The following is a 20,060-nucleotide window of genomic DNA, read 5'->3' as shown; positions in this document are numbered from 1 at the left end:
CCAAACAAACAAACAAACAAAGTCTCTCTTGGAAGAAGTACAGTCGAATGCTCCTTAGAGACAAGAATGGGGAGATTTCAGCTCACATACTCTGGGCATGATGTCCGAAGAGACCAGCCCGTGGAGTAGGACATCATGCTTGATAAAGTAGCGGGGCAGCAAAAAAAAGAAGGCCTTCAACGAGACGGATTGACACAGTGGCTGCATCGATGGGCTCAAACATAAGAACAATTGTGCAGATGGCCCAGGACTACTCAGTGTTTCATTCTCTGTCACTCCAAGGGTCACTGTGAGTCAGAACTGACTTGATAGCAGCTAACAAGTCTAGTTGGCTTATAGTGTCATTCAGGGCCTCTGTTTCCTTACTGATCTTCTTTTTAGATGTTCAGTCCCATGTTGAAAGTGGTGTATTGAAATCTCCAACTATTATGGTAGGGCTATATAGTTATTCTTCCATTTCTATCAGTGTTTTTCTTATATATAATAAGTGCCCCGATAATGGGAGTACACAGATTTATGATTGTTAAATATTCTTGATTGATTGACATTTTTATCACTTTGTAATGTCCATCTTTATCTCTTCTAATAGAGTTTGTCTTAAAATCTACTTTGTCATATATTAAGATTGCCACCCTGGCTCTCTCGTGGTTATTCTGCACTCAGCATTGCTCATATGCACAATTGGTTGCTAGCCATTGCGATCCCCAGGTAGTGCAGCCATCCCCACTCCCCATCTGCAGTCCTGCCCATCGCCTTTCAGAGAAGCCCGGTGCCCCCTCAACAATGCCTGCCTCACACCTGGTAACCACAAATCATCTTTGGTCTGTGTGCACTTGCCCAATCCAGATATTTCATGTAAGTGTGATCATACAATACTTGTTCCTTTGTAACTGATTTCATTCACTCAGAGCAATATCTTTAAGCTTCATCCAATTTGTTACATGGATCAAACATTCGTTTCCCCGGCCGGCTAAGCAGTTATGTGTGTACCACACTTTGTTTATCCATTAATCTATTGATGGCATTTAGGATGTTTCTACCTTGCAGCTATTGTGAATAGTACTGCAATGAACATTTGTGTACAAGTGTCTGCTTGCAAGTCTTCTTGGTATATACCTAGGAGTGAAATTACTGGGTCACATAGAATTGTTCACATTTTTGAGGAACCTCCTGTGTTAGTCTGGGTACTTTAAAGAAACAAATCCACAGAAACTCATGTATCAGAGAGAGTTTTTTTTATAAAGGTTAAGTGCGCATCAAGAAAACATCCCAACCAAGTGCTGCCCAAGCCCACAAGTCCAACATTAGCCCATATGTCCAACACCAATCCACAATGTCCTCCTCCATCTCACAAAACAGGCGCAATGATGCCAGCTGCAGGGGGAAAGCCAAATCAGTGAACATGTAAGCATCTCAGCGCTGCAAGGGGTCTCCACACGGGTGCTCCAGCACCCAGGGCTGCATTGGGGTAGGTCCATGAGGCATCTCCTCAGGATGTCTTGCAGGGAGTGAGCCTTGCCAGCTGAATCAGAGAACTGGCTAAGGCAGCTGCACCCTAGTCCAACCATCAGAAAGCATGAGACCCAAGAACTAGAACAGCGAGACTCACTGAGCCATTTATCCCTCCGCCCTTCAATTAATCCCACATGTGTTTATCGGCCAGGTTGGCACAATAAACTAACTACCTCACCTCCCAATTGTTTTCTACTAGGTTCTATCATTTTACAGTCCCAAAAACACAACAACAGAAGGCTCCAGTTTCTTCATAACCTTATCAATACCAGTTGTCTTCCTTTTTTTAACCATTAAATCTTCCTTTTATTAGTACTTATCGTGTTTGAAGTAAATCTTCAAACATTTGGACAGCATTTAGTTGGATTATTTGTTTGTTTTCTATTTAACAATGTCTTTAAACTGGTATGCGTAGACCATTTTATTTAATGTTATTATAAAAATTATCATAGTGTGTGCTTTCAATATCTGTGTGGTTGACCAAAAAAAAGGAATAACACCGGAGTTAAAATACAGTAGTTATTTACTCGCCCTCAGAAAGGGAGCACAGAAGATATGGGTGCTATAACAAAATGTGGTGAAGAAATTAGATGGTGCCTGGCTGTCACATAAAACAGTCTCTGGGTCTTAAGGCTTGTTTCCAAACAAGCAGCCATCTAAATGAGATATCAATTAAGTCCACAGGGAAGAAGCACGCCAACATCAGTGACTGAGGAGTCGTAAATCATGTAATTTGAAGACAAAGGAGGGAATTCTGGTTTGCAGAAGGTTTTGAGTGACAGTGGGAGCCCATGATATGTTTGTGAGACCTGCACAGGAAATAAGCCTCCAGTGATTTCCCTCTATCCATAATGGAGGGATGGGAAGAAACTGGTCCCAAACAAAGTACATTGGAGAGATGACTATAGGAAATCAAAAGTATATACTTGAATGGTTAGAACCTTGTCAACTGACACCCCCCCCCCCAAAGTACATTGGGCCTGATCTGGTTTTCAACATTTTCTGTATCTTTTTTGGTTTTTGTTTGTTCAGATTGGGTTTAATCTCAGATGTATTTTGTCACTGGGGTGACCCTCTTTAATTTTTGTTACATATTTTTCTATTTTCCTGTATATGAAACCCAGGATTGATGTGCCTCTAGGGACAGCAAATAAAAGCAGGGCTTCTGGGGACACAGTGGGGGGAGTGGTAAAAGGGAGCTGATGTCAAGGAGTTCAAGAAGGAAGAGAATGTTTTTACACTAATTATGGTTGCAATTGTGCAACACTGCTTGATGCAATTGAATTATAGAACACTATGATATCTGTATTAGCTCCCAATAAAGTGGTTTGGGGGAAAATAGAATCAGATGATTTTAAAAGTACAATAGAAGGGCGAGCATGATGGTGGGGCAGGAGGAAGGTAAAAGGAAACAGAGGGAAGATCATCTCGGAAAGCAAAATTATGAAAGCAAAAGTGTGTACATATGTAAATACATTAATTCATACAATTAGCAGTATTGGACTACGTACACATATTTATATAGCAGTACATTAGGAAGTGGACAGACTTTGGGCCTCTGCTCAAGCCCTCCCTCCGTGCATGAATACATTGTTCTAACAACCTGGTATTCTGTAATGCTCACTCTCCCCACACAATCACTAAAGACAAAGTGGGTGCATAAGCAAATGTGGTGAAGAAAACTGATCATGCCTGGCTACCAAAAGATAAAGCCCTGGTGTCTTAAAGGTTTGGAGTTAAACAAGCGGCCATCTAGCAGAAAAGCAACAAGCCCACATGGAAGAAGCACACAGCCTGTGAGATCATGAGGTGTCGACAGAATCAGGTAACAGGCACCAGAAGACCCAAAACAACAACAAAAACATATTGTTGAAAGCAAGGGGGGGGGGAGTCAGAGCAGAGATCCAAAACCCATCTGTAGACAATGGGACATCCCCTCACAGAAGGGTCACAAGGAAGGGATGAGTCAACCAGGGTACCAGTGAAACACACAATATTCCTCTGGTTCTTTGAGGCTTCCTCATCCCCCACCAGCATGACCCCCAGTGCTGCCTTTCAGCTCTGGCTAGACTGGGGCATGCACACTGATGCAGATAAGAGCTTACGGAATCCAGGTCAGATAAACCCCTCAGGAACAGAAATGGGAGTAGCAATGACAGGAGGGTAAGAGGAAAGTGGGAGAAAGAAGGGAGGAAGGGGGTACCAATCACAATGATTGACGCATAATCCCCCCCCAAGGGGATGAACAACAGAAACATGGGTGAAGGGAGAAGCATGAAGGGTGAAGGGTGAAACATGAAGCGGTCGGTGTAAGATATGAAAACAATAATAATTTATTAAGGGGTCACAAGGGTGGGAGGGAGGGATAGGGAGGGCAAAAAGAGGAGCTGATACCAAGGGCTCAAAAAGAAAGTAAATGTTAAAAAAGATGATGGCAACATATGTACAAATATGCTTGATACATTTGATGTATAGAATGTTATAAGAGCTGTAAGAGCCCCCAATAAAATGACTTTTTTTGAGGTACAGTAATTATTACTGTTTTATTTAATGTTTCCATTTCATTATTACTTTTCTGATTGGGTTTCTTCTTTCCTGTTTCGTTTATTTAAATGTTTAATTTGGTTATTGGTTTTTCATTCTATCTCTACTAATAGGTATATTAGTAGTTGTTCTAGGAGTTATACACTATTTAGAATGGTTGTTGGTGTTTTTAAGTGATATCCAGTCAGTTGTGACTCATAGCAACCCTGTGTACAACAAAACTAAATACTGCGTGGTCCTGCAACATCCTCACCATTGGTACGTTTGAGCCTATTGCTTAGCCAGTCTGTCAATCCGTCTCGTCAAGGGCCGTCTTCTTTTTAGCTGACCCTCTGTCAAGAATGATGTCCTTCCACAGGGACTGGTCTCTCCTGACAACATATCAAAGTAAGAGGAAGTTTCACCATCCTGGCTTCTCAGGAGCATTCTAGCTGTACTTCCTCCAAAACGGCTTGGTTTGCTCTTCTGGAAGTACGTGGGGCTTTCCATTGTGTTTGCCCGAGCTCTAATTTCAATTTTCCTTTGGTCTTCCTTAATCATTGTCCAGCTTTCACATGCAAATCAGGGGACTTTGTTGACTTGGAGTCAGGGACATCTTAATCCTCAAAGTGGCATAATATCTTAAAATTTCACGTGAAATATAGAAATAATTCCCCTTGTGTTATTGTTGTTATATACTTTACATCTATGTGTCAGTCATCAACGATTGTTTCTCAGCTATAAATGCATTCTGCAATATATGTTCTGATAAATGAGAATTTCTTCTTTAAAGTGAGCACAGTTCTAAGATTTCTCAGTAGAGGGCACTAGAGGAACATTGCTGGAGGAAGAAAAAACCAAATTCAGTTGTGAAACCAGGTTTACCATATGTGTTCCAAGTTAGAACTGCACTGCATAGGGTTTTCTTGGCTATTATCTTTATGAAAGCCGATTTCCAGGTCTTTCTTCCGTGGTGCCTCTGGCTGGACTCAACTAATTACAAATCACCTGGGTCACCCAACCCCATGGAGGAGGAAGAGACTAATAGAAATTTCTAATATTAATGAAGAGGGAGGAGATCATCTGTGTGAGTGTTAGAACATTTTTTGGAGCCTGTTTCAGCCACAGCTCAGGACACCAACCCTCGATGACTTTCCAGCCATCTTCATACTGATCTGCGGCTCCTGAACGGCCCACCTGTGCGATAGGAGCCCACAAAGAGCAGCTTCTCCCACTGCAAGCCCTCCCCTGCTCCCACTGGCACCCACGTCGGCAGGCAGTACTCACATTACTAGTAGCTCCCCACCTGCAACAGGATGGCCTATTGCTTTTCAGATGAACCCAGACCACTTCTGGTCTAGGTAAACTAGTGAACTTCTCTACTATGTGGTAGTTGAAGTATCATTTCTCCAATGATGTTTGAACCTTTTCGAGTTTATTCTTGCATTGGTACTCACCCTCATCCCGAGATCAAATTTCTTTATATCGTATACCCCCCAAAAAACACACTCACTGCCATCAAGTCGATTCCGACTCACAGCGTCCCTATAGGGACCTGCCTGTGTGCGTTTCTGAGACTGGCACTCTTTCCGCAAGTCGACAGTCTTGTCTCTCTCCATGGATCTTGCACCTTACTCTGTTTTCACGGTGAATACGCCCTGTGGGCTTTCACGGTGAATACGCCCTGTGGACGTTACCTGTTGTTTGGGTTCCAGCTCCTCCTGCAACGTTTTTTTTTTTTTTAGTTATCTAGATAACTATCTGTAACAAATACCAAGAGTGGGTAGCTTCCACAGAAATTTGTTTTCTCACAGTTCTGGAGGTTAGCGGTCTGAATTCTGAGCACCGGCTTGGACTGACGGTGTTCTTCGTTTGGCCCTGGAGCAGAACCTCATCTCCTTAGAGATGCCCCTGTGTCTTGGCATCTGTCTTATTTCACTGCTCCCTCTACTCACTTGTGTAGTCTCTATTTTTATCTCAAAAGATGTTGAGTGGAGATAGGAATCCTGCCTCATTAACATAAGAAAGATAAGCCACCCCCAAGTTGGATTATAACCACAAACACAAATCTAAAACTCAAAGCCACTGCCATCAACTTGATGCTAATTCATAGTGACCCTACATAGGGTTTCTAAGTCTGTATATCACTCTGGGAGCAGACTACTTCATGTTGCTCCCATGGAGTGACGGGTGGCTTTGAACCACTGACTTTTTGGTTAGCAGTCCAGTGTCTGACCCACAGCCTCACCTTAACCATAGGCATACAAGTTAAAATGTACAATACACATTTTTGGGGATATCCGAGTAATTCAATCCATTAAATTCTACCCTTTGCCCCTACCCTAAATGCATGCCCTTCCCACATGCAAAACACATTTACCCTATCACACCACTCCAAAAGTATTCAATAAATTCTAGGTCAGAAACCTCATCTTCTGAATCATCTCATCAAATATGAGTGAGACTTCAGGCATATTCCATCTTGAGGCAAAATTCCTCTTCCTCTGAGAACCTATGAAACCTAGCCTACAAAGGATCTGTTTCCAACGTGCAATGGTGGAGCAGGCACCAGGGCCACCCCTCCAGTGCTAACGAGAGAAGTGTGAGGGAACCAAGGGATGGCGAGCACCGAGCAAGTTCAAACTCAGCCCAATACATAACAGTCGCCCTCGAGGCTTGAAAAGGATTCTCTCTTTTCTGACACCGTCTGAGTAATGGCCCCACCCTTGACTCTGGCGATTGGCCATGCCCTCTGGATTCTGGGTGGGAGCACACTTCTGCCTTCCAGGCTCACTGGGATAGCAACGCCATGCTCATGGTCCATTGGAGTCAACCTGACCCCTTGGCCCCACAGACCGTGTCCTTCTTCCCCTTGGTTATAGCAGTCCCGTCCTCTCATACCCCGGGCACCCCTTGATGGCAACCTTACACTCCAGAATCAAGTTGGGGAAGATTCAAGTCTGCAACCTAGGAGACAGTGGCATCGGAGAAGGCCTTTGAAACCCAGAAGGCCCTATTTCTTGTGTAGCCTCTCATCTCTGAGCGGCTCCAGAAAGGGTCCTTTCCTTTTCTTGGAAGACAATACTTATAGCTCCTTGGGCCTGTTTCCTGTCCATAGAATTCCCAGAGGCAGACAGTGTTCTTTCTGCTCATTCTTTCTCGGCCCCCTTCATCCGAGCTGATGGATTTTCTGCTGTGGAAGTTGGTTAGGTCCATCAGTCACAGGCTTAATCTCTGTCACGAATGGCTGTGGAGCCATGTGCTTGGTGAACATCTAGGACAGATGTCCTTAGTTTGTACAGCAGAATGTTCTATATCTTTAGCTCCTGTTTTTAGTTTGCACAGCTCATTTTTAAGTCCATTGCTTTCATATTACATTCTATTATAAGCAGCAAGGGGAAAGGACACGGTTCCTTTGAGATCTTGCTCTAAAATGGCTTCTTCTGATATTCAAGTCCATCTACTGTACAAAAAGCATCACCCTCCCTTCATTGTCAAATCATAGGACATATCACAGGACGATAGCTCTCAGAGCCCTGGGGACCATGTGCGGCAGTGGAGGCTGGGACTGGAAGAAGCAGGGGAGGCATGCCTGGGCACTGGCCCCTGGAGCTTCTTCCGAGGGCTTAACGAAAGTTCCTACCGACTCTTCCATCAATTGCAGGTATCCAACAGCAGCTCTGTCCCACATGTGTCAGAGGTGACTGGAGCAGTGTCAGAGGAGGCCTGCCCACACACAAGATTTTTTTTCCCCCTTCTTTTCTTTTTGTGAATTTTTTTTTAGGGGCTCATCCATGCATCAATTGTGTCAAGCACACCTGTACATTCATTGCCCTCATCATTCTCAAAACATTTGTTCTCCACTTAAGCCCTTGGCATCAGCTCCTCATTTTCCCCTTCCCTCCCCACTCCCCCCTCCCTCATGAACACTTGGTAATTTATAAATTATTTATTTTATCATATCTTGCCCTGTCTGAGGTCTCCCTTCACCCACTTTTCTGTTGTCTATCTCCCAGGGAAGAGGTCACATGCAGATCCTTGTAATTGGTTCCCCCTTTCCAACCCACCCTCCCTCCACCGTCCCAGTATTGCCACTCACACCACTGGTCCTAAAGGGATCATCCACCCTGGATTCCCTGTGTTTCTAGTTCTTATCTGTACCAGTGTACATCCTCTGGTCCAGCCAGATTTGGAAGGTAGAATTCGGATCATGATAGTGGGGGGCGGGGGGTGGGGAGCATTTAGGAACTAGAGGAATGTTGTATTTTTCATCGTTGCTACATCGCACACTGACTGATTCATCTCCTCCCCAAGACCCCTCCGCAAGGGGATGTCCAGTGCCCTACAAATGGGCTTTGGATCTCCACTCCGCAGTTCCCCTTCACTGTGTGATTGTTTGTTCTGAGTCTTCTGATGCCCGATACCTGATCCCTTGACACCTTGTGATCGCACAGGCTGGTGTGCTTCTTCCATGTGGGCTTTGTTGCTTCTGAACTAGACGGCTGCTTGTTTACCTTCAAGCCTTTAAGACCCCAGACGGTATATTTTTTGATAGCTGGGCACCATCAGCTTTCTTCGCCACATTTGCTTATGCACCCATTTGTCTTCAGTGATCGTATCATGGAGGTGAGCACACAATGATATGATTTTTTTGTTCTTTGATGCCTGATAACTGATCCCTTCAGCTGGCACCATCAGCTTTCTTCGCCACATTTGCTTATTCATCCGCTTTGTCTTCAGTGGTTGTGTCAGGAAGGTGAGCATCATAGAACGCCAATTTAATAGAAGAAATTATTCTTACACTGAGGGAGTATTTGAGGCCCACACACAAGATTTAAATAAATCCAGACTCTCAAAGCACAAGATCCCAAAATGTCCATTACACCAAGAACCAGGAAGAGCTCAACTTGAATAAGAAAAGGGAATGGACAAGCACCAACATTGGGATGACACAGATGGTGGAATTGTCTGAAAGGAACTTAAGGCAGCCATCATGAAAAGATTTCCCAAGGCAATTGTAACAGACTGAAAGCAAGTGAATCAGGTCTAGGGTAGGCCTGATAGCCCGCAGTTCTAACAATCTCCCAGATGATCTACCAATGCTATTGGTCTGATAAGAGGTTTTTTGTTTGTTTTGTTTTTTGAAAGGAGATTATAATCATGCTTTTTTATATCAAAGCTAAGCTACTGACACTATTGAATAATTACTAAAATTTCTCAGCCTGTCAAATTCAGGCAGGAAATAACCAAAACTTAAAATTAACCTCACAGCCATTTATAATATGTGATGTAGAAGGGCAGCGAAAAAGAGAAAAGCTGTCAATGAGATGACACCATGGTGTCAATGAGATGACACCATGGCTGCACCAATGGGCTCAAGCATAAGAACGATTGTGAGGATGGTGCAGGACCAGGCAGTGTCTCGGTCACTGAGAGTTGAAACCTGCTCAATGGCACCTAACCCCAACATATGATGGCACCAGTGGTCATCACCCTGCATCCAAAGTATGACTTGAACACAGCCACACGTACTTACTGGTATGATTAAGTAAACAGACATGCACAGGCCTGAATTAAAACTATATTATAACAGACCTATATACTTCCTCATTATTTACTATAGTTTCAAAGTTCTCTATAGAAAAGCTATAAGGTAAAATGTGTTGTTGCTTTAAGGTGCAGTCAGGTCGGTTCCGACTCATAGAGACCCCGTGCACAACAAAGCAAACCACTGCCTGGGCCTGGCCCATGCTGATCGCTGTTCTTATGTGTGAGCCTCTCAATGCAGCCACTGCGGTGTGCATCCATCTTGTTGAAAGTCTTCTTCTTTTTCAATATACTGCTACTTTACCAAGCATGATGTCCTTCTCCAGGGACTGGTGTCTCTTCACAACATATCCAAAGTGTGCGAGATGAAGTCTCGCTTTCTAAGGAGCATTCTGACTGTACTTCTTTCAAGATGGATTTGTTTGTTCTTTTGGCACTCTCAATATTCTTTGCCAGACCACAATTCCAATGCATCCATTCTTCTTCGGTCTTCCTTATTCAAGGCCCAACTTTCATTCTTTTTGTATTAATTTTGCTTTTATTGAACAAAGCTAAATGCATTGCTTATACTATGTCATCAATTCTTTACAATTCAAGTTTTTTTTCACATATAATGTTCATAGGTGAATAATCTGTGCATGAACATATACTATATAGGGTGGATATAAGACTAACTCCCAAGGAGGTTGCATAATATGCAAAAACATATCCTTTGCATTAAAAATTAGTAATTTGCATGATAACTGTGGAAATCGCAGCTCATAAACATGTCATGGTATGTTGTCTGAGATTCAGCAGCCACTAAAAACTATTCACTTTTTAATTTTTTCATTTAATCATTTTGTTGGGGGCTCATACAATTCTTATCACAATCCATACATACATCCCTTGTGTCAAGAACATATGTACATTTGTTCAAGGCCCAACTTTCACACGCATCTGAGGCGATTGAAAATACTGTGGCCTGGGCCAAGCGCACTTTAGCCCTCCAAGTAACCTCCCTGCTTTTGCACACCTGGGAGAGGTCTTGTGCAGCAGACTTCATCAATGCAATGCATGGTCTGGTCTCTGGACTGCTGCTTCCATGCGCATCGGCTGATAGACAAGACAGGAGAAATGTTCTTGCAAAATCTGTACAAAATAAGTTAACCTCGTTTAACCGAATTAACAATGAATTAAAGGGTGGTACATTTTTAGGGAGCGCAGGGGCAACATAGTTACTGGACTGATAATTATTAAAGTTTTCAAACAGTTGAAGCACACACTTAAAGATCCATAGTAAAAAATAAATGTTCGTAGAACCCCTGTAACTTCTCTGGGAGAGCCTAAGACTCGACAACAGCAGACCTGATCCATGCCTTTGCCTCAATCAGACCCTGAGACTGAGGGTGGGGCAGGCGTGGACAACAGTTACTGAGCATTCAAACTCTGTCATAGCCTTGACAGTTACTGTATTTCTATTCCATTCAGCTGGTTGCTCCGGAAACCACAATTTAAAAGCAGCCAACATTAAGTGATGAAAGGAGACTGGTGGAGAAAAGAAGGGGAGAGGATGTGCTCTCATGGGTAAGGGCTGAAGGGTTTGCTCTACTTCACATCAAAATGGGAAAGAGAACAAAGGCAGGGAACATTCAGAAGTATGTGAGAGGAGGAGACGGCAAAGAAACAGGATGGAAAGGGAAAGGGGGCCAAGGACAATGTGAAGGGACTGAATCCCAAGGCCAGGGAGAAGGGTCTTTACTGAAACCATTCCCTGAGGTTAGTGCTGGCATCGCTTTGCTTTTCTTGTTTAAACTCTGACACGAGAATAGTGCTCACAAGACCTTGTCCTCCAAAGCCACTGCGGCTCCTCTGATGCCATGTACTTTGTGCAGATTAAAGCTTGCCGTTCACTCTCATTTTTTTCTCTCTTCTGTGCCTGTGATTTTCTACTTAGCCCACCAAGGCTTGGCCATGTAAACGGAACATTCCTTTATATTCCTTTGGCTTATTGACACCCCAAGAGCTCTCCCAGCCCCTAAGACCTCTTACTTCCTATGGTGACAGAAGACACAAGGATCATTTGGGCACGGGAGCACATATGCAAGTACTTAAGGGTGGCTTGGCCTAACTGAAATGCATGAGAAGAGCATGGTGTCGTCACTCCCTGCCCCCCCACGAGGATAACAAGCCACTGTCTCCAGATACACAGGTGGCTTACCTGGATGGCGTCATCCATAACGCCATAGCAACAGGGACCTGGATGCTCACACTGTCCATAACCTCACACGCATTTCCCATTACTACTACTTGTCTTCAGTTTTTCAGCTGTCTGCAGTGGCAGGAGATCAAAGATTTATAATCTGACTTATGGTGGTGGGTCAACAATTTCATTGAGAGAGTCTGCAATGAATTTCTTTATATTGCCATGGAACTCCCACATTAAGTATACTCCCTAAAACAAACTCACTGTTTTCAGGTCGATGTCTATTCATAGTAACGCTACAGGTGAGGGTAGAACTGCTCACGTGAGTTCTGAGAGGGTAAACTCTATGGGGGTAGAAAGCCCCATCTTTCGTCTGCAGGGTGGCTGGTGATTTCAAACTTCCGACCTTGCCCAATGTATAACCACTATGTCACCAGGGCTTCACCCTAAAAGCTAAGAAATATCCATTTTTTAAAAACATTTCATTAGGGGCTCATACAACTCTTATCACAATCCATACATATACATACATCAATTGTATAAAGCACATCTGTACATTCTTTGCCCTAATCATTTTCTTTTTTTTCTCCTCTTTTCTTTTTTTATCCATTTAGTTTTTAGATTAAAAACCAATCTTAAGATTTTAAAACACGAGCGAAATGTTTCAAAGAATACACCTAAAGGTGTCGGACAGTGTAAGACCTGAGAAAATAATAATAAATTATCAAGGGTTCATGAGAGGGGCCGGGGAGGGAGCAGAAAAAATGAGGAGCTGATACTAAGGGCTCAAGTAGAAAGAAAATGTTTTGAGAATGATGATGGCAACAAATGTACAAATATGCTTGACACAATGGATGGATGGTGATAAGAGTTGTACGAGCCCCCAATAAAATTATTTAATAAATAAACCTAAAGAAATATCTAACTGCAGAGGCAATTTTCACCTTCAGACCTGACATAGCTCTGCTGTGCACACACACTTAATTGGTTTGAAGAGAGTGATAGGCAGAAATGGTAAATTCACCTTTTGAAATGTTACTTGGTAGACAGAAGGAGAGGCCCTAGGCCTAGTGACTCTATAGGGTTAAATATAACCCAAAGTTGGGGGGGGGGCGGTTCTTGTGGAATGTTTTGAGAATGATTTCCTTGAGAGGCTGAGGGCAGAGATGACTCTTCAGGCTATAGGAGTTAGGTAAACTATAGCAGAGGACACACACACACACACACACACGTAACTTGAGCTATGTCTGGAGCTGTGACCATTTTGTCTAAGGAGTAAGGTAGATAAGGCTGGAAAGAAACTGAATTCTGCCTGCTTATTATATACCAGAAAGGTGGTGTAGTGTAAAGATCACTATTACACAGCCCATCTAACCATGGTCTTGTGACGTATACACACACACACACACACACACACACAAATCACTTTGTGGGATTATGTAAATATAATGCTTTGACCCATCAAGGATTGGACCATCTGCTGAAAATGCAAATAAGGTGCATGGAACATTTGCAGGGCAAGTATGGACCCTAACAAGGTGGTGGACCAGTTTTGTTATTCTACCGTGCTTGCTGTTGTTGTTGTTATGTGAAATCGAGTTGGTTCTGACTCATACTGACTCAATGGACAACAGAACTAAACACTGCCTCGTCCTGGGTCATACTAACAATTGTTTTCATATTTGAGCCCATTGTTGCAGTCACCATGTCAATACATCTTGTCAAAAATCATCCTCTTTTTTGTTGCCCCTCCACTCCACCAAGCTTAATGTCTTTTTCCAGGGACTGGTCTCTCCTAATAACATGTCCAAAGTTCATGAGACAAAGTCTTACTGTCCTTACTTCTAAAGAGCATTCTGGCTGTACTTCTTCCAAGACAGATTTGTTGGTTCTTTTGGCAATCCATGATACTTCCAATATTCTTCACCAACACTATAATTCAAGCACATCTATTCTTCTTCAGTCTTCCTTATTCAATGTCCAACTTTCGCATGCATATGAGGTAACTGAAAATACTATGGCTTGGGTTAGGCTCACCTTAGTCCTTAGAGTAATACGCTTGCTTTTCAACATTCTAAAGTCGTGGGCAGCAGGTTTACTCAATGCAATGCGTCATTTGATCTCTTGACTACTGCTTCCATTGTGGATCCAAGCAAGATTAATTCCTTGACAACTTTAACCTCTTCTCCATGATGTCATCACATTGGTCCAGTTGTGAAACTTTTGGTTTTCTTGACATTGAGTTGTAGTCCATACCGAAGGCTGCAAACCTTGACCTTCACCAGCAAGTGCTTCAAGTCCTCACTTTCAGCAAGCAAGTTTGTGTTACCTGTGTAAGGTGTTACTAAACCTCCCTCTGATTCTAATGCCACATTCTCCTTCATATAATCCAGTTTCTCTGATTATTTGCTCAGCATACAGATGGAGTAAGTATGGTGAGAGGATGCAACCCTGATTCATACCTTTCCTGAATTTAAACCATGCAGTATTCCCCTGTTCTGGTTGCACAACTGCCTCTTGATTCATGTACCAGCTCTGCAGGAGCACAATGAAGTGTTCTGGAATTCCCATTCTTCTTAAGGCTATCCATAGTTTGTTATGATCCACACAGTTGAATGCCTTGGCATAGTCAATAAAACACAAGTAAACCTCTCTCTGCTATTGTCTGTTTTGAGCCAAGATCCATTTGACATTGGTAATGACATACCTTGTAGTATGGCCTCTTCTGAATCCAGCCTGAACCTCTAGCAGCACCCTGTCAATGTACTGCTACAACCGTTGTTGGATGATCTTCAGCAAAACTTTACTTGCATGTGATATCAATGACATTGTTATATAATTTGAGCATTGTGTTGGATCACCTTTCTTTGAAATGGGTAAGAATATTAATCTCTTCCAGGCAATTGGCTAAGTTGCTGCCTTCTAAATTTTCTGGTAAAGAAAAGTAAGTGCTTCCAGTGCTTCATCAAGCTTGTTGAAACATTTCCATCACTCCCTGGAGCCTTGTTTTGGCTAATGCTTTCAGGACAACTTGGATTTCTTCCTTCAATACTTTTGATTCTTGCTCATATGCTACTTCTTGAATTGGTTGAATGCTAACAGTTCCTTTTGGTAAAAGTGAATGTATTCTTTCCATCTTCATTTGATTGTATTTTCCCCCATCTTCTTTTAGAGTTCTAAATCCTAATCTCATTAACATCACAGACATTAGGATTTACAACACTAGATAATTACATTAGATCACAAAATGGAGAATAATTACATAATACTGATATCCATGGCCTAGTCAACGACACATATTTTAGGAGGACACAATTCAATCTATACCACTAGTTTCTCAATTATTTGCACCATTGAGGAGCTCCTATATAGATTTGTTGCATCCATTTGTCTCATAGTGACCCCATGAGACAAAGGAGAATTTCCCCATTGAATGTTCTTGACTGTAATCTTTATAGAAGCAAATTACCAGATCTTTCTCTTTCGGAGCAGCTGGGTGGGTTCCAGTGACTAAACTCTCAGTTAGCAGTCAAATGTTTAATCCTTGTCCCACCAGGTCTCCTTACATAGACATTAAATCCCCTTGTTTCAACTCAAAGACTTAAGATATGGAAATTTATTACTGATCGAAAAATGTAGCACACTACTGTGAAGGTGTTTATCACAGTTGGCCTTTAGCAATGAGTGTCTACAGCTTTAGTGTGCCTTTTCCAAAAATGGTTTGCAGCATTTAATGTACTGCTGGTACACAGTTTTAAAGTCAATTATTCCCATAATAGGGTGGCTGAGTGGTTACATGTTGGGCTGTGAGCCTCAAGGTTAGTAGTTCAAAACCACCAACTGCTCCTCGGGAGAAAGATGGAGCTTTCTACTCCTGTGTGTTAGACCGAGTTGACTAGAGAAACAAACCCAGTGACACTCATATATGTGTAAGAGAGAGCTTTATATCAAGAAGTAATTATATATGGAGAAAACATCCCAGCCCAGTTCAACTCAAGTCCATGTTCTTCTTCAGACTCACAGTCACATGCAATATTGCAGAATGCAGGAATATCACAGGCCAGTGGGTGCAAAGTTGTGTGGATCCAATGGTGGCGGGAGCATCAGGTCTCAGAATGGCCTGCCAGCAGGAAGGTGAAGGCAGAGAGAGAGAGGAGGTTCCCAGGGCCCGGCGGGAGACACCATCAGGCTGTGACATGATTGACAGGTTGAATACCACCCCTATATTTTTATATATTCTCAAGTTGACATGAAATTGTGTAACTAGCACATCCTGACACAAGTTATAGTCTCAGAAACTTACAGGGGCAGTTCTACCCTGTCCTATAGGGCCGCTATGAGTGAGCAACAACTCAATGGCAGTGAGTTTGGTTTTTTGGAGGGATCTTAATAAGTTGCAGTTTTAAACTTGATTATCTTTTCTATTCAAATATTTCGAATTGTCTTAATCCATACATAGTATGTAATCAAATGTGGCAATCTTCTAGGATAAGCTGCCAGACAATGGAATTCCTAGGAATGCCATTCTTATTCATGCAATTTTGCTCTCAATAATCAGGAGAGTTTCTTATTTCACATGTGGATATTGCTGCACTGCCTAGCCCCTACTTATCCAAAAAGTCTTTAATAGTTACATGTTTTCTGAAAACTGCTTCTACAATGGGTGATCAACGAGTGTTACCCAGACAACACAAACCTGGCCATCTTCTTCTTCTTCTTTTTTAAAACTATTTTATTGAGAGCTCTTACAGCTCTGATAACAAACAATCCATACATCCATTGTATCCATCACATTTGTACACATGCTGCCTTTATAATTTTCTTCTTTTTAAAATCATTTTACTGGAACTCCTACAACTCTTATCACAATCCATCCATCCATTGTGTCAAGCACATTTGTACATATGTTGCCATCATCATTCTCAAAACATTTTCTTTCTACTTGAGCCCTTGGTATTAGTTTCTTATTTTCCCCCTTCTCCCACCCTCCCTCCCTCATGAACCCTTGATAATTTATTATTTTTTTTCATCTCCTACACTGACTGATGTCTCTCTTGACCCACTTTTCTGTTGTCCATTCCCCGGAGGGGGGCGTTAAATGTAGATCATTGTGATTGGAAACTAGCATGTGTGTTATACCATCTGGAGAAATATATGGTGTTGAACTGCTAACTGCAAGGTAAGAGTTGAACTGCTAACTGCAAGATCTGCAGTTCAAACCCATCAGCTGCTTTGCAGGAGAAAGTTGAGGTTATCTACTCCCCAAAAGATTTACAGCTTCAGTAACCTCATACAAGGTCACTATGAATCAGAATGGACTCAATGTTAGTGGTTTGCTTTAGTTTTTATTTGTTTGTGTTTAATGATATTATGAGGGTTGTGTTGGAGAGATGGCCATGGTAGATTAAAATGATAAAACTGACTGGAAAGGTTAAAACCTTGTCAATTGATCTCTCTTCTTATATACTTTGGGCTTGATTTGTTTTTAGTGTTTTCTGGTGGTTGTTTTTTTCATATTGGGGTTTATCTCTTGTATTTTGTCATCATTGGTAGCCTTACTAACTTTTTATTATGTGTTTTTCTATGTTTTTCATATATGAAACCCAGAAAAGGTATATCTTAGAGACAATAACTAGAACAAGGGTTCCTGGGAGGTAGAATGGGGGAGGTGGGGGTGGTAGTGTAAGGGGGAGCTAATATTAAGGCGTTAAAGAAGAAAGAAAATGTTTTGAACCTGATTTTTTGTAACAATTGTACAACACTGCATGATATGAATGAACTATGGAAAGTCATGATATCTGAATCAGCTCCTAATAAAATGGTTCTGGGGGAAAAAACTCTGAAAGAAATTTCTATTTCTTGTTTTTTAAAATTAATTAAATAATCACCAAATCAATCCTAGAACACTTTCTTCATTCATGTACCCATCAGCCCCAGCCTCCCCTGCCACAACCGCAAGCTATTGTGTCCATAGATCACTCATTTTGGACTTCGCGCGCGCGCGCATGCGCGCTCGCACACACACACACACACACACAATCACATGGGGGAAAAAACACCCAACAACAATAACAAAATACAGAAAGACCTCAATCCAAAAGAAAACATAGATAATAGAAACTAGAACCAATTAAAATGGGTCAAAGGGAAAACAAATGAGAATATTTAGCCTAGCTATATCTGCAATAATTCCCTTTCCAATGCACTGTCTGAGGACAAGACTATTTACATTGCTATTCAATACTCTCAAAGAGTTCAATGGAGGCTTAATCAGCCCTAGTTGCTGCTTTTTTATTTTTCCAGAAAACCCAAACCATGGTTCTCCCTTTGTTTATATGTTTTTGAAAGATTTGCTCTAATCCCAAATCTCACTGTTCATGTAAATTGTGTCACTTACGTTTTTAATCTGTCCAAGTCAACAATTCATGTACTTCGGTATGAAAAGCGAGCTATACATATATAATGTTCTTTTCTCAAGAGTGTTTTAAATTCTGCATCATTGGCTCAATCAATGATACAATAAATAACATATTATCATTAAAATGTCTTATGCTCCATGTGGATGATTTATAATGTTCTCTGTATAATACGATAATGATGTCTATAAAGTAAACCAGAGATATATATAAACCATAGAATATGAACGGATTCTGGGTTCACACTTAATCATAGCCCAAATCAAGGTACAATTAATTCTTATGACAAGGCCCGTGTTATCAGGCCTACTCCACACTAGCCTCCATGAAGACCTGACTGAAGATGCGGGTGCTATAGCAACGTGTGGTGAGAGAGCAGATGGTGGCCATCTGTCCGAAAGAACAGCACTATGGTATTTTACAGGGCTGTCTTAAAACAGGCAGGCATGAATCAGAACATCAAGAGAAGGTGGCTTCGAGCTGTACAGTCAGAGAAGCCAGAGAGCCGGAGCAGAGCTCCTGTCTTCTGTGCCCGTGGACGCCCAGCTCAGGCCGTTTCTGAGGATGTCCTCAGCTGATGGCAGCAAGGTGGTCAAACTGCCCGCCCTCGAGTCCTCTTCCAACCCCAAACATCAGAATTACAGCCCTGAGAGTAGGGGGAAAGTGGGGGTGGTTTGGGGGGGCAGGGAACTGACAGCATGGATGACTATATAACTCCACTGGAGGGGAGGGAACAACATGGATATATTGGATGGGGTAAGATGCAGCAAAAATAAACAAATAATAAGGGTTCCTGGGGGTATGGTGGGGTGGGAGGGCAGGAATAAAGGGGAGCTGATACCAAGGAGTTCAAGGAGAAAGAAAATGTTTTGAAACTGATTGTGGCAACAACTGTACAATACTCCTGGATGTGACGGAACCATGGAATTCTGTATCTGTAAGAGTTCCCAATACAATGACTAAAACAAGTAGCCATCTAAGCGAGGTGTCAGATAAGTCCACATGGAAGAAACACATCAGCCTGTGTGATCCAAGGACTTTACATATTAAAGTCCCAATCAGGAGGGCAGAGCTTACATTCTGAAGACCTGGTGTGCAGAAGGCATGGATGACAGATCCACCTGCAGAGGCCCCACGTGAATTAAGTCTGCGGTGCATTTCCTCTCGCTACAGCTCAGGGATGTGAGCAGCCTTGCTATTAGACAGCACTCTAAAGTCGATTGTGGTAGATATAGTTACATTCAAATATAACACCTTCTCATTTGATCTCCTTTTGACCCATATGCAAGGTTATTTTTCAGTTTTTAATTTTGCTGCTTTCTTTTTGATTGAGGTTGTTTCTGTTTTGTCGATGTTGGCTTTGTTCTTTAGTTTGTGTTTTTGTTTTGTATGATTTTTCTGTATATTAAATCTAGGATAGACAAAGCTATAGAGACAATAACTAGATTAATAGTTACCTAGAGTACTGGTGACATAGTGGTAAAGCGTTGCGCTACAATCCGAAAGGTCAGCAGTTCAAAACCACCAGCCACTTTGAAGGTGAAAGATGGGGTTTCTACTCCTGTAAAGTTACAGTCTCGGAAACTCACATGAGCAGTTCTCCCCTGCCCTAGAGGGTCACTATGTGTGGGCATTGACTCGATGGCAGTGAGTGAAGGTGAGGGTGGGGGGCAATGGCAGGGGCGGTTTGGGGGGAATGGGAGCTAGCAACAATGAGTGTGAGAAAAAAGAGGATGCTCTGATATTGATTGTGGTGAGGATTGCACAGCTCCTTCTCTGTATGACTAATTTATTAAATTGTATGATAAGTGAATTATATGCCAAGAAAACTATTTAAAATGATATTTATAGCCTTGGAAACCATATAGAAGGTTGGT

Source organism: Tenrec ecaudatus, chromosome X (genome assembly GCF_050624435.1).
Source record: "Tenrec ecaudatus isolate mTenEca1 chromosome X, mTenEca1.hap1, whole genome shotgun sequence".
Lineage (NCBI taxonomy): Eukaryota > Metazoa > Chordata > Mammalia > Afrosoricida > Tenrecidae > Tenrec > Tenrec ecaudatus.
This window is presented reverse-complemented; position numbering follows the sequence as displayed.